Source organism: Pleurodeles waltl, chromosome 9 (assembly GCF_031143425.1).
Source record: "Pleurodeles waltl isolate 20211129_DDA chromosome 9, aPleWal1.hap1.20221129, whole genome shotgun sequence".
NCBI classification, from domain to species: domain Eukaryota; kingdom Metazoa; phylum Chordata; class Amphibia; order Caudata; family Salamandridae; genus Pleurodeles; species Pleurodeles waltl.
This window is the reverse complement of record NC_090448.1, coordinates 63,475,533-63,476,898: the sequence shown is the minus strand read 5'-3', so window position 1 is coordinate 63,476,898 and position 1,366 is coordinate 63,475,533. Positions and strand designations below refer to the sequence as shown.

General features: G+C 48.9%; 1 pseudogene; it reads left to right on the top strand.

Annotated features, from left to right (window-relative positions):
* The first annotated feature begins 790 nt into the window (after positions 1-790).
* Positions 791-889, top strand: LOC138260568 (U6 spliceosomal RNA; annotated as a pseudogene).
* The last annotated feature ends 477 nt before the right edge of the window (positions 890-1,366 follow it).

Sequence of the window (1,366 nt, the reverse complement as noted above, 5' to 3'; positions counted from 1 at the left end):
CCCCTTAGAAGTTGTGAAGAGCCTAGCCCCTCACTGATTAGGGCTTGACACCCCTAACAAGTAGTTAAAACATGGCCTATGCATATATTTTTCCACAAACGTGGCCTCTAATGGGAACTGTTGCAACTTGCCAGACACTGTGTTACCATCTTATTTCAAGAACCAGCCTCCCCCGTTCTTAGATGGTATAGCCCTACCTTTCCCGCAACACATAAAACTAATATTGCAATTAAAAGTATTGCTAAGTAATATATTTGCATGGCTTTTATTTCTGGTTGTCGTTACGGATAAACACTATTTGCCTGACGGCGCAGCTTAGGCGATGTACTTCTCATGTAAACTGCGCATTCAGACAAATTAATTAGGCGCCGTCCATCCTGCCATTCGGTGAACGTGGCACTCAGAGAGCAGGCAAGCATCGTTTAAAGCGCGCCATAAATCCTGTCAGACAGCAGCCTCGAACCAGAGCTTTCAGAGAGCGCGCGGAGAGCGACAGATGCAAATGAGGCCGGGTGGAAGTCGCTTTGCGTCCGGTCCAGCATCTGCATTTAGTGCATTACACCCGAATACAACATTATAAACAGGCAAACAGGTGGCAGACAGGACAGCGCTAAAAACCCAAACCAACCCTCACAAAAATGTACAAACCAGACCCACTTTGCAGGAGGACTGGACTAGGATGAGCACAGCCTGGTTTTCAGACTGCTTAGACGATTGTATGTATCTGAACCAAAGCACAAATTCCTGACATTTGGAAAAAAAAAATAAAAAAAAAAAAATTTGTTCATGTGTGCTTGCTTCGGCGGCACATATACTACTAAAACGATACAGAGAAGATTAGCATGGCCCCTGCGCAAGGATGACAAAAAAAAAAAAATTGTTCATGTGTCGAATGGGCACACTTAAAAAAAAAAAAATAATAATAAATTGTTCATGTGTGACTTTAAAATGCCTGATAAGTATTGTAATTATATTGGGGGTCATTCTGACCCGCCAGCTGCCCCGCAGGGCATTCTGACCGCGGCGCTTCAGCCGCTGTCAGAAAGGGAAAAAAGGGAAAACCGGCGGTCTCCCGCCGGTTTTCCGCTGCCCTGTAGAATCCTCCATGGAGGCGCAGCTCGATTCTGACACCCCATACCGCCATCCTGTTCCTGGCGGCAGGATGGCGGTATGGGGTGTCGTGGGCCCCCTGGGGGCCCCACTTTGTAAAGCAGACACTGAAATACGCGACGGGTGCCACTGCACCCGTCGCACCTTCCCACTCCGCCGGCTCAATTCTGAGCCGGCGTCCTAGTGGGAAGGCCGTTTTGCACTGGGCTGGCGGGCGGCCTTTTGGCGGTCGCCCGCCAGCCCAGTGCAAAACCCA